Below are 14341 nucleotides of genomic sequence, written 5' to 3'. Positions count from 1 at the left end.
CTGTCGGAAACGCCCTTCTGTCGGAATCGCCCTCCTGTCGGGAAACGCCCTCCTGTTGGGAACGCTCTCCTGTCGGGAAACGCCCTCCTGTTGGAAACGCCCTCCTGTCGGGAAACACCCTCCTGTCGGAAACGCCCTTCTGTCGGAATCGCCCTCCTGTCGGGAAACGCCCTCCTGTTGGGAAACGCCCTACTGTCGGAAACGCCCTCCTGTCGGAAATGCCCTCCTGTCGGGAAACACCATACTGTCGGAAATGCCCTCCTGTCGGGAAACGCCCTCCTATCGGAAACGCCCGCCTGTTGGGAAATGCCCTCCTCTCGGGAAACACCATACTGTCCCAATCGCCCTCCTGTCGGGAAACGCCCTCCTGTCGGAATTGCCCTCATGTCGGGAAACGCCCTCCTGTCGGGAAACACCCTCCTGTTGGAAACGCCCTCCTGTCGGGAAACGCCCTCCTGTCGGAAACACCATACTGTCGGAAACACCCTCCTGTTGGAAACGCCCTCCTGTCGGGAAACACCCTCCTGTCGGAAATGCCCTCCTGTCGGGAAACGCCCTCCTCTCGGGAAACACCATACTGTCGGAAACGCCCTCCTGTCGTGAAACGCCCTCCTCTCAGGAAACACCATACTGTCGGAATCACCCTCCTGTCAGGAAACGCCCTCCCTGTCGGAAACGCCCTCGTCTCGGGAAATGCCCTGTTGTCGGGAAATGCCCTCCTGTTGGAAACGCCCTCCTGTCGGGAAACGCCCTCCTGTTGGAAATGCCCTCCTGTCGGGAAACGCACTCCTGTCGGAATCGCCCTCCTGTCGGGAAACGCCCTCCTGTCGGAAACGCCCTCCTGTCGGAAACGCCCTACTGTCGGAAACACCCTCCTGTCGGGAAACACCCTCCTGTCGGAAATGCCATCCTGTCGGGAAACGCCCTCCTGTCAGGAAACACCCTCCTGTCGGAAACGCCCTCCTGTCGGAAACGCCCTCCTGTCGGGAAACACCCTCCTGTTGGAAACGCCCTCCTGTCGGGAAACGCCCTCCTGTCGGAAACACCATACTGTCGGAAACACCCTCCTGTTGGAAACGCCCTCCTGTCGGGAAACACCCTCCTGTCGGAAATGCCCTCCTGTCGGGAAACGCCCTCCTCTCGGGAAACACCATACTGTCGGAAACGCCCTCCTGTCGTGAAACGCCCTCCTCTCAGGAAACACCATACTGTCGGAATCACCCTCCTGTCAGGAAACGCCCTCCCTGTCGGAAACGCCCTCCTGTCGGGAAACGCCCTCCTCTCAGGAAACACCATACTGTCGGAAATGCCCTCCTGTCAGGAGATGCCCTCGTCTCGGGAAATGCCCTGTTGTCGGGAAATGCCCTCCTGTTGGAAACGCCCTCCTGTCGGGAAACGCCCTCCTGTTGGAAATGCCCTCCTGTCGGGAAACGCACTCCTGTCGGAATCGCCCTCCTGTCGGGATCGCCCTCCTGTCGGGAAACGCCCTCCTGTCGGAAACGCCCTCCTGTCGGAAACGCCCTACTGTCGGAAACACCCTCCTGTCGGGAAACACCCTCCTGTCGGAAATGCCATCCTGTCGGGAAACGCCCTCCTGTCAGGAAACACCCTCCTGTCGGAAACGCCCTCCTGTCGGAAACGCCCTCCTGTCGGAAATGCCCTCCTGTCGGGAAACACCATACTGTCGGAAATGCCCTCCTGTCGGGAAACGCCCTCCTATCGGAAACGCCCGCCTGTTGGGAAATGCCCTCCTCTCGGGAAACACCATACTGTCCCAATCGCCCTCCTGTCGGGAAACGCCCTCCTGTCGGAATTGCCCTCATGTCGGGAAACGCCCTCCTGTCGGGAAACACCCTCCTGTTGGAAACGCCCTCCTGTCGGGAAACGCCCTCCTGTCGGAAACACCATACTGTCGGAAACACCCTCCTGTTGGAAACGCCCTCCTGTCGGGAAACACCCTCCTGTCGGAAATGCCCTCCTGTCGGGAAACGCCCTCCTCTCGGGAAACACCATACTGTCGGAAACGCCCTCCTGTCGTGAAACGCCCTCCTCTCAGGAAACACCATACTGTCGGAATCACCCTCCTGTCAGGAAACGCCCTCCCTGTCGGAAACGCCCTCCTGTCGGGAAACGCCCTCCTCTCAGGAAACACCATACTTTCGGAAATGCCCTCCTGTCAGGAAATGCCCTCGTCTCGGGAAATGCCCTGTTGTCGGGAAATGCCCTCCTGTTGGAAACGCCCTCCTGTCGGGAAACGCCCTCCTGTTGGAAATGCCCTCCTGTCGGGAAACGCACTCCTGTCGGAATCGCCCTCCTGTCGGGAAACGCCCTCCTGTCGGAAACGCCCTCCTGTCGGAAACGCCCTACTGTCGGAAACACCCTCCTGTCGGGAAACACCCTCCTGTCGGAAATGCCATCCTGTCGGGAAACGCCCTCCTGTCAGGAAACACCCTCCTGTCGGAAACGCCCTCCTGTCGGAAACGCCCTCCTGTCGGGAAACGCCCTCCTGTCGGGAAACGCCCTCCTGTCGGAAACACCATACTGTCGGAAACACCCTCCTGTTGGAAACGCCCTCCTGTCGGGAAACACCCTCCTGTCGGAAATGCCCTCCTGTCGGGAAACGCCCTCCTCTCGGGAAACACCATACTGTCGGAAACGCCCTCCTGTCGTGAAACGCCCTCCTCTCAGGAAACACCATACTGTCGGAATCACCCTCCTGTCAGGAAACGCCCTCCCTGTCGGAAACGCCCTCCTGTCGGGAAACGCCCTCCTCTCAGGAAACACCATACTGTCGGAAATGCCCTCCTGTCAGGAAATGCCCTCGTCTCGGGAAATGCCCTGTTGTCGGGAAATGCCCTCCTGTTGGAAACGCCCTCCTGTCGGGAAACGCCCTCCTGTTGGAAATGCCCTCCTGTCGGGAAACGCACTCCTGTCGGAATCGCCCTCCTGTCGGGAAACGCCCTCCTGTCGGAAACGCCCTCCTGTCGGAAACGCCCTACTGTCGGAAACACCCTCCTGTCGGGAAACACCCTCCTGTCGGAAATGCCATCCTGTCGGGAAACGCCCTCCTGTCAGGAAACACCCTCCTGTCGGAAACGCCCTCCTGTCGGAAACGCCCTCCTGTCGGGAAACACCCTCCTGTTGGAAACGCCCTCCTGTCGGGAAACGCCCTCCTGTCGGAAACACCATACTGTCGGAAACACCCTCCTGTTGGAAACGCCCTCCTGTCGGGAAACACCCTCCTGTCGGAAATGCCCTCCTGTCGGGAAACGCCCTCCTCTCGGGAAACACCATACTGTCGGAAACGCCCTCCTGTCGTGAAACGCCCTCCTCTCAGGAAACACCATACTGTCGGAATCACCCTCCTGTCAGGAAACGCCCTCCCTGTCGGAAACGCCCTCCTGTCGGGAAACGCCCTCCTCTCAGGAAACACCATACTGTCGGAAATGCCCTCCTGTCAGGAAATGCCCTCGTCTCGGGAAATGCCCTGTTGTCGGGAAATGCCCTCCTGTTGGAAACGCCCTCCTGTCGGGAAACGCCCTCCTGTTGGAAATGCCCTCCTGTCGGGAAACGCACTCCTGTCGGAATCGCCCTCCTGTCGGGAAACGCCCTCCTGTCGGAAACGCCCTCCTGTCGGAAACGCCCTACTGTCGGAAACACCCTCCTGTCGGGAAACACCCTCCTGTCGGAAATGCCATCCTGTCGGGAAACGCCCTCCTGTCAGGAAACACCCTCCTGTCGGAAACGCCCTCCTGTCGGAAACGCCCTCCTGTCGGAAACGCCCTACTGTCGGAAACACCCTCCTGTCGGGAAACACCCTCCTGTCGGAAATGCCATCCTGTCGGGAAACGCCCTCCTGTCAGGAAACACCCTCCTGTCGGAAACGCCCTCCTGTCGGAAACGCCCTCCTGTCGGAAACGCCCTACTGTCGGAAACACCCTCCTGTCGGGAAACACCCTCCTGTCGGAAATGCCATCCTGTCAGGAAACACCCTCCTGTCGGAAATGCCCTCCTGTCGGGAAACACCCTCCTCTCAGGAAACACCATACTGTCGGAAACACCATACTGTCGGAAACACCCTCCTGTCGGGAAACGCCCTCCTCTCAGGAAACACCATACTGTCGGAAATGCCCTCCTGTCAGGAAATGCCCTCGTCTCGGGAAATGCCCTGTTGTCGGGAAACGCCCTCCTGTTGGAAACGCCCTCCTGTCGGGAAACGCCCTCCTGTTGGGAACGCTCTCCTGTCGGGAAACGCCCTCCTGTTGGAAACGCCCTCCTGTCGGGAAACACCCTCCTCTCGGGAAACACCATACTGTCGGAAACGCCCTCCTGGTGGAAACGCTCTTCTGGTGGAAACGCCCTCCTGTTGGAAACGCCCTCCTGTCGGGAAACACCCTCCTCTCGGGAAACACCATACTGTCGGAAACGCCCTCCTGGTGGAAACGCTCTTCTGGTGGAAACGCCCTCCTGTCAGGAAATGCCCTCGTCTCGGGAAATGCCCTCCTGTCGGGAAACGCCCTCCTGTCGGGAAATACCCTCCTGTCGGGAAACGCCCTCCTGCTTGCCACTTTGAAGGCTGCAGAGAGGATTGCGATTTAGAGAGAAAGCTTTAAGTATGGAGAATTTTATTGGTAGAAAACAATCATATGGGAAAACTTCCACCTTGTGTCACCGACAAAGAAAGGAGGATAATAATAATAATAATGGCAAAAGATTAGATAGTATTAGATTACATAGTACTTACTATAATTGTTAATGCACTATTTAGTATAATATGGTGTTGCTAAATAGCTCTGCGACATTGGCTAGGATAACCGAAAACAGTAGATTATTTTATATTAAAATATAAATATTCATGATGTTCAGGGTGTTGCTGACTGATGAGGCTATCACTCAGACATAAGGAAAAAGCACATGAACAAAATTTAGGATTGTTCTAAATAATTCCCGCTGAGATGCGTCAGCATTTCTCCCAAAAACTGCTGTGGGTTTGGTTGTTTATATTTGTGTGAAATTATCTTTATGTGAAGTTAATGTTACTAATTGGTATTGAATTTTATCTTATTGTACATTTGGAAGTAAAAGGGAGCTGCAGGATACTGTAGTTTCTGGACATTTTTGACAGCTAAATAATATTAGACCGGGTCCTGATAAAAATATTGCATTACTTAGACTTTTCAAACCTGCACTTAAAAATTGTACACATTAAACACCTTCATAAAGTCTATAAAGTTATATATATTTCAACATTTTTAGAAAAATATAAAAATATTTTATTCCTGGTGGATTTGCTCCAGTAGATCTGGAACCAATCATGGATCCTGGAACATCTTAAAACATCTGTTTATATGTGTAACTTGCTGTAGTAGGTGGGTCTACATGATGCTGGTTTGGGGCAAACAGGGTTGACACTTAGAACACATTTACATCAGCCTTTTTGATTAGAATCTGACTCCGTTTGCTTGGAAAATCCACTGTGTTTGGGGAAATGTGAATGCACCAAACGAATTCTGATTCGGACCAAAGAAGCGGACTCGGTCTGCCAACAAACGCAGGTGTTTGTCCTTTTCAAGTGGACCAAATACAGGAAGTGAACTACAAAAAAGTTCCTTCCTGGGACACTCTAGAATGTAGTTTGATGATCGACTTTGTAGTCTTATCATTGCAGTTTCATGTCTTGGACACTCAGGTGAAGAAGGGGGACAGTGCAAATCTAATGGTAAAGCATGTCCAAGGCAGCTGTTGAGTATCGGCAAGCTAAGCAGAATGCAGCTTTGGTGGTTGCCAAGCAAAAACTCTTTGAATAACTTCCGCATGGCTTTGAGAAGATTCTGGTCCACCATAACCATGGCTCAGGAGGGGGAAGCAGTGTTCCATCAACACTAAGGTCCGTCAACAAACCGATGCGACTGGATATTTGGTACAACAATTGAGAGATACAGCTGTTTTGGTAGCAGGCAAGTTTCAACACACTGGGGAAACAAAAATCCAATGTATTTTAAAAGAAGGAAGGGAAGCTTGACAGAAACCATGCTCTTTGTAAACTGTGTATAGTATTGTTGACATACACTGGTGGCACTATAAATATCGACCAGCATGTGAGGAGGAAACATGATCAAGAGTATGGTGAGTTCAACAAGAAGGAGCATGAAGCAAGCAGTGACATACAGCCAAGAGCAGGAAACGTGGTTTTAGACTTTTTCTGGCTACCTGGTCACAATTCAGCACACGCTAAGGAAATCAAGGCATCAATAATGAGTTTTATCGCTTAGTGATTATGTCATTACAGTATAGTTAAGGGGGAAGGATTGCAGAATCTGATTCCTATTAGAGACCAGGTGTAAGATACCTCCACGAAAAGCTACAGCAAGCATGCATGCCTGTGTTGTATGCCCAAGTGAAGAACCACAGTGAAAAAGAACTGGCAAATGCAAAGCGAGTGGCAATAGCAAACAAACGCTTGGACTTCATGTGTGACAATCTTACATCACGGCCCTCCATATTGTTCCTGAATGGAAGTTAAATTTTCTGTCATGATGTGATGTTTGTGTTGTCTCTTTAGTTCAGGTTTCCTGTTTTATTTTGTAGTTTGGTTTCCATGTGTAATGTTGCCCATTTTGCTTACTGTTAATTAGCTCATATGGTTTTGATTTTCTGATTCATTTCACCTGTTTCTCGTTACTCCAGCTGTGTAATTTTCACCCTCAGTTGCAGTTTTGCATTTGCTGGTTCATCATGTTTGTTGAGGAAAAAAGTCGGTCAAATGATGAAGTCTGGTTCTGAAGTGAAAAAGATTATAAAGTTGATTGAACAGAAAATAAGAAGGAACAGAATATTAGAAATTGCAATTTTGAAAAACCCCATTTGGAAGTCTGAAATAGCAGAGATCTGAAGGGGCTCTGACTACAGCTAGACTAAACCATATTTTAAACACTTGCATAAAGGACGTCAATTGCATGTCATAAATTAATGCTAGTTTAAATAGAGGAACATTTTGTTGCTTCTTAGAAGAGGTTAACTCGACCGCTAAAAGGAGTGGAAGAGGGTGATATCAACCAGATGCCAGACCCCTGCACTAAACTAAGCTTTGAAGTTCATCTTCAGCACGGTAGTATTCATAATGATTATATACTAAAGACTATGAAATATATGAATATCTAAAGCTAAAATATGAAATTCTACCACATGTTTTGCTTGTCTGTAGTCATCTGTATAGTCTCCTGTTCAGTTCTGTTCTTCCTGCATCTGATCTGCCTCCTGCCTTTCTGTTCTGCAGCTGGGTCTGCACACCTTCACGAACCTTGACATGTTCATGTCTGTAAGACATGAACATGACGGGGCATTCAAAGGATCCCACACTGGGGAGAATGTCAGCACCCTATTGAAACAGGCCAATCCAAGACTCATCCAAGACATGCCCACCTGGTGCAAAAGTATGCAGAATTTGTTTGAAGGGATCTCAGAAGAGGTGAAGAGGTTAAGGCTAGCACAGGGAAAATGCACAGGCATACTGTGAGTGAATTACTTCACTGAGTGTGAGGTAAACCTATAATTATTAGTTTTATAATTTAGATTTTATAATTTTATAATTTAGATTGCATTCTAGATTGCGCCGTCTGTTGGCAGCAAATTATAGTAGCTCTGACTTGCAATCTTGATTTTTTTTTAAGTACAAACTCTTCTCACATAGATATTACCTAAAATTAAGTATTTTTTTTCTGAGGATTTCATGCCGGTTCGGAGGGTGTGCTGCAAGGAAGATTTTTCTGCATTTTTTTGCTCTTTCGAGACTTGTTATGATGAGTCTCCATAGCAACAAAACACTTGTTTTAATCAACTGATTAGCCTCTCCCAAATCAGGATTATCAGCGAAACAACACATTAAATCCCCGATAGAGTTGAAAAGAAAGAGAAGAGGATGCAGAGCGGGAGTCAGACAGCGGAGAAAGCAATGGAGATTTAAACCATTTCCCACAACCATCCTAATGGGTAACGTGAGATCGCTAGCTAACAAAACGGACGAGCTCGAGATGCTAACAAGGTCTCAGAAAGAATACAGAGTGCAGTATTATGTGCTTCACCGAGACATGGCTGCATGAACACATCCCTGACTGTAATGTGTCTGTACCGGGCTTTAAAACGGTCCATGCAGACCGCAGTAGACAACACAGCGGAAAGCTAAAGGGTGGTGGAATTGCAGTGCTGGTTAACCAGCGTTGGTGTCATCCTGGACATGTTACTGTCAAGGAGAAGATATGCACAAGGGACATGGAACTGTTAGCTGTGAGCTTCCGTCCATATTATTTACCCAGAGAGTTTACCTGTGTTATTCTGGTAGCGGTTTAAATAATACCTGGTACCGCACCAGACACAGCCTGTGATGTCATCAGCTCCGTTGTTGCTCGGCTACAAACACAGCATCCAAACTCATTCATGGCGATCTCCGGAGACTTCAACAACGTCTCCCTCTCTGCAACTCTACCAACATTCCAGCAGTTTGTCAGCTGGAATACGATAATAAGATGTTGGACTTATTTTATGCAAATATGAATAATTGATCCAGTTGTTCTGCCCTGCCTCCTTTAGGAAGATCTGACCATAATCTGGTTCTTCTCACCTCCACCTACAAGCCCATCGTTCAGCAGCAACCAGTCATCACAAAGACTATCAAAATCTGGTCTGCTGAAGCTGAAGATGCTCTTAGAGGAGGCTTTGAGGCTACAGACAGGAACGTCCTCTGTGAACCTCATGGAGACGACATCAACGCCATGACTGAGTGTGTGACAGATTACATAAACTTCTGTGTGGACAGCATCGTCCCAACAAGAACAGTGAGGTGCTTCCCCAATAACAAACCCTGGATCACCAGTGACCTGAAAAAGCTGCTGAACATCAAAAAGAAAGCCTTCAGGGATGGAGACAGGGAGTTCTTGAGGGCAACACATAACAACTTCAAACACAAACTAAGAAGTGCAAGGAGGACTACAGGAAGAAGTTAGAAAGTCAGCTCCAGCAGAATAACCTGAGGGATGTGTGGTCTGGAATGAAGAAGATCACCGGCTTCAAGTTAAAGGGGGACCAGCCTGATGGAGGTCTGGACAGAGCTAATGAGCTGAACATATTCTTCAACAGGTTCAGTTCACCCCCTACCTCCAGCCCAACAGACCACACACCCTCCATAAGCCCACTGCTTTCCTGTCACGCCTCCAATCTGTCACCCTGCAGCTCAGTCATGGACCAGAACACAGCTTCATCTCCCTCCACATCAGGACATCCTGAAACCTCCACCTTGTTAGTCTCCTGCAATCAGGTTAAGAAGCAACTTGAGAAACTGCACCAGAACAAGGCTGCAGGTCCAGATGGTGTCAGTCCCAGAGTTCTCAAGACCTGCTCAGAACAACTATGTCCGATTCTCCAGCACCTTTTCAACACCAGTCTGAGACAAAATAGAGTCCCAGTGCTGTGGAAAACCTCCTGCCTTGTTCCAGTGCCTAAAAAAACCCAACCAGCTGAACCAAGTGACTACAGACCAGTTGCCCTGACATCTCACATCATGAAAGTCCTGGAGAGACTCTTACTGGCTCACCTCAACAAGCAAGTAAACACCTTTCAGGACCCATTCCAGTTTGCATATCGTAATGGACTTGGGGTTGAAGATGCCATCATATACCTGCTCCAGAGAGCACACTCTCATCTGGACCATTCAGGCAGCACTCTGAGGGTCATGTTCTTTCATTTCTCAGTGCTTTTAATACCATTCAGCCTGCTTTGTTATGTGAGAAGCTCCATAAATTCCAGGTGGATACCTCCACAACCACCTGGATCTATGACTACCTCACAAACAGACCCCAGTTTGTGAGACTGAAAGGTTGTGTGTCTGAGATGGAGGTCAGCAGCACTGGTGCACCACAAGGAACTGTACTCTGGCCATTCCTCTTCACTCTGTACACCTCAGACTTCCAGTCCAACTCTGAGTCCTGTCATCTGCAGAAATACTCTGATGACTCTGCAGTTGTGGGGTGTATCAGGGATGGACAAGAAGCAGAGTACAGAGAACTGGTCAGTCAGTTTGTTAAATGGTGCGGTGACAATCATCTCATATTAAATAGCAGCAAAACAAAAGAGATGATTGTTGACTTCAGGAGGAAGAAGAATAAACAAAGCACTGTTTCCATCCTGGGAGAGGAGGTGGAGGTGGTGGAGGAATACAAGTATCTTGGAGTTCAGCTGGACAACAAACTGGACTGGAAATGCAACACTGACTACATCTACAAGAAAGGTCAGAGCAGACTGTACTTCTTAAGGAAGCTGAGATGGTTTAACGTCTGCACCAAGATGTTGCATATCTTCTATAAGTCTGTTGTGGAGAGTGCAGTCAGCTTTGCAGCATCTGCTGGGGTAGTAGCATCAGAACCAGAGACTTGAAGAGAATCAACAAACTGATCCAGAAAGCTGCTTCTGTGCTTGGAGTAACTCTGGAGCCGCTGGAGCTGATTGTCCAAAGAAGAATGCTGCACAAGCTGATGAAGATGATGGAGGATTCTTCACACCCTCTCCACAACACAGTGATGAAACAACAAAGTGTGTTCAGTGAGAGGCTTCTTCAGGTCCGATAGAAGATACAGAAGATCATTCCTGCCAGCAGCCATCAGCCTCCGGAACAAGACCTCCTCTAGTTATTATTATTATATACTATAATATTGAATTTCCCTTTTGGGATTAATAAAGTAGTTTTCATTTCATTTCATTTTCATTTTATTCATTTATACATATATATGTATTTATTTTCTGTAACTTTCTACACAAAGCACTTGTCACTGTGTTATTCACCGTTGAGTGTGTATGAGTGTGGTTTTGCTTTACCTTCCACTCTGGCCTGAGACAACATTGTGAGATGACCACCAGGGGTCATTGTTGTGAGGTTATTGTGATATGGCTTGTTTATAGGTCTGTAAGTTGTTTACATTCTGTTCCACTTCAACTTCTAGAGTTCCCATCTAATAATTCAGCCAGACTGTATATTGGTCTATGTCTAAAAATAAATACACTGACGTGATTTTGTTGATCTGTTTTTATTTATTTTTTTGTCAGTTTTGTTTTTGTCAGTGTTTTAAAGCCAGAGTGCATGAAGATATGTGGTCTTTACATATTTTGAAAGAAAATATTAACTTTCATAGATTTAGTTTCTTTATTTCATTAATTATCTACAACAAGTAATAACCGTCGAGTCAATTCAAATTGTTCTTACACTGTATCAAATCGATTTGTATTGAATTGGTCTGGAATAAATTAAAGGATATTGTTTTTATAATTGAATCGTGACCTGTGCATGGTTTTTTGGAACGATAACTTAGAAGACTCCAATCTTACAATCACATCTTCCGAAGAGAAGCAGAGCCGGGGGACTCAGGGGTGCTCCGCTATCTCTGGGGCTGAGATTGCTAAGGGGGGTCGAAATGCTCCTTAGTGATTAGTGAAAACATCTGCAGGATTCCACATGTTGTAGCTGCAGTGTCTGAAAAGTCATGTTGATCAGCTGTTTCAGTTTAGGAAGCTGCACAGATTTTTGATCTGTTGCTGATGTTATTTATTCATTCATTATTGTAGTCAGTATTGTTTATTATGGTCATGTTAATTACATGACCATAATGACCATGACAATGATATAATATGTTAATACAACTAAATAAAGAAAACTTCAATGTAAACCTGGAAATTATTTCCTGTAATGAGACTCGGTACATGTGGAGGACGGAACAGGGTCTACAGAATTACTCAGCCCAGGGGCCCAACAGGAGGTAAAGGCGGCCCTGGCTGTAGAATAGTTCTGTATGTGGCAGCACTCTGAGTCATACTTAAGGTTTGCTGTGTAGAGGGTATACAAAAATGTTGGAAGGAGGGGGGGATAGTGAGATGAATATTGAGTAGACATGTTTCTTGGAGCTCCTTATGGCACACCAGCAACATTTTAAAAATACAACCACCCATTGATTATCTGTCTTTCTTAGAGCAATACTTTTCCTAATCAAATTCTATTTACAACGACCAACTGAAAGGAAATCATATCAAACAAGAACACAAGAGGCCTCAGAGGAGCAGCTGCGGCTAATGCTAGCTGCAAGAAATCCACCCAGGCTAGTCCATTCATTACTGCATATCAGGAAAGATGACGATGATGACAAGCTCCTGCTCATTGGGCAGAAGGTGTCAGCTATATTCTCACAATCTATCAATGACCATTTCAATAAATTTGAGTAGATTTCCAGAGCATGCTGATTGTTCAACAAGTGCGGGCAGGAAGGCTAACAGCCACAGAGAGCCAAGCTACAGATCATGAGCTACGGAGTAATGCAATGGAAAGTTCAGTTGCAGGTCTACAGCTTGAGAACAAAAAATCAAGAGCCAAACTGTCAGACCTTGAAAGAAGATCCAGGCCAAATAATACAGAGATTGTCAGTGTTCCAGAAGTCAAGGAGAAAGGGAGATGGACCATGATTGCTTCCAGCCTTATCCTGAAGTTGCTGCGGAGCAACAACTTCGAGAAGCCAATTGATATTAATAAAGCACACCATATTCAGCAGCCCTCAATGCTGAATATGAGGGCTGCTCCAGACCTCGCACCATTATTGGCAGGGCACTTTTTGCACAAGATAAAGAAAAGATTTTGCAACTTGGAAAACAGAAAACTCTGGATTACGGAGAACACTGCATCTTGATCTTCCCTCATTGCACCACAAAGGTAACGGAACAAAGGCGAAATTTCCATGAAGTGCTGCAGCAACTGAGTGAAAGGAATGTACAGAACACACTTCGGTTCCTGGCTAGGCTTGTGGATGAGAGCTGCCCAGTTTCGTTTGGGGAAGAAATGGGTGGGGTTCTTTTTGTGGATGTGTTATTTAGACACTGTTGTGGTCCTATTCCCTGGTGGGCGTGTCTGGCATCCTGGCACCTGGATCAGCACCTGATCTTCATCTGGGCAATCAGCAACAGGACTACTTAAGACCTGCCCAGCCTGCTGTTCATCGCCAGATTGTTGAATGCCCTGCGGTACAACTCTCGGCCTGAAAGATTCTTCCAGTGTGAATCACAGATCGTTAACCTGTGTGTTTTTTCCCCGTCAGAGATCCTGCCTGCATGCCCGATTGCTGCCCTACCGCTTGCCTGCCTGCCCGCCTGCCCGCCTGCCTGCTCGCCTCTCTGTCAGCCGGTTTACCTCCCCGCTTGCCTGCCTGCTGACTAACCTATCTCCTGCATCCACCTTGGAAAGAACCCGAAGTCAGAAAGAAACAAATAAAGTATTGTTTGGAACTCCGAGCTGAGTCCGCATGTGAATGCCACGCACTTAACGTCAGCATAACAGACACTGCTTGTACCTCGTCCTGTTAGTCTTTGTTTTTTGTTTTCCTGTTTTGTTTTTCCTTCGGTTGCCAGACCAAATGTTCTGTATTTGTACCACTGCAATGCAAGTAATGTCTCATGTAAATAACAACTCAAACTCCTTGTCCCTTGTCTGTGGTCTCAACAATCCAGTTAAACGCTGTAAAATATATTTCTATATGAAATCACAGAGGTCAGATATTATATTTTTACAAGAAACCCATTTATCAGCCACCCAAAACAGAATACTCTGGGCTAATTGGATTTCACAGACCTATCAGTAAAACAGTTAGCTAGAGGTGTCATATTCTTCTACGTATTCAGTCTGCCACAACTGACTCAAATGGCAGATCTGTAATCATAACTGGGCATATAAATTCACTTCCTGTTACACTTGTTAATGTTTGTGGACCAAACGCGGATTACACAACCTTCTTTTGCAAGATATTTGATCTAATCCCAGATAACGACTCAAGATACATTCTGATTGCAGGTGATTTTAATTGCTACGTAGACCCATATTTAGACAGTCTTCTGCACCCTACTAGGCATTTCAATAGTACAAACCCTTAAAAGTTTGATGAAGTCCAAAAAATTGATAGTTAATTGTAAAGTGAAACATCCATCTGATCAGGAGAATTCTTTCTATTCACATGTACACGAGTCAGTTGCAAGGATTGATTATTTTTTCTTCAATTCAACTGAGTTCAACTATCAGCCATACCAACATGACATAATGTTATCAGACCATAGCCCTGTTAATCTAAACCAGTCTTTTCTAGTTCCAGTCCTCAGGCCCCCTGCCCTGCTTGTTTTTGACATGATCCTCCTCCAAAGCACCTGAGTCAGATTATTGAACTTCCTCATTAAGTTCTTTTTAACCTGTTAATGAGCCCTTTATTCCATTCAGGTATGTTTAAATAGGGTTGCCTATAAAACATGCCTTGTTTTTTTCAATTGTTTT

This window comes from Telmatherina bonti, assembly GCF_933228915.1.
Source record: "Telmatherina bonti genome assembly, chromosome: 12".
Taxonomy (NCBI): Eukaryota; Metazoa; Chordata; class Actinopteri; order Atheriniformes; family Telmatherinidae; genus Telmatherina; species Telmatherina bonti.
Note: the sequence above shows the minus strand (reverse complement) of the source record.